Source organism: Octopus sinensis, linkage group LG1 (assembly GCF_006345805.1).
Source record: "Octopus sinensis linkage group LG1, ASM634580v1, whole genome shotgun sequence".
Classification (NCBI taxonomy): domain Eukaryota; kingdom Metazoa; phylum Mollusca; class Cephalopoda; order Octopoda; family Octopodidae; genus Octopus; species Octopus sinensis.
In genome coordinates this window covers 82269208-82269524 of record NC_042997.1, presented here as the reverse complement: position 1 = coordinate 82269524, position 317 = coordinate 82269208, and positions in this window count along the sequence as shown.

Below are 317 nucleotides of genomic sequence, written 5' to 3'. Positions count from 1 at the left end.
ACTCGCACACAGGATTAGTTTTTCGAACACAAAAAACCTTTCACAAATTATCTCTTCATATAATATTAGTCTGTTAAATAAGAATCCAATTACTAAAAATAATAACATTAATTTAGCTAATACTAACCATCTCCCTAGAAATATTAACAACAAGGTTATTGTCTCTGAAGTCAATTCCAACAAAATTAAGTTTATGTCCAGTAATTCTGAGATGAAAAAATTCTATATACCACTGTAAAATTACTTCCGGTACTGATGTTTTATATATATATATATATATATATATATATATATATATATATATGTGTGTGTGTGTG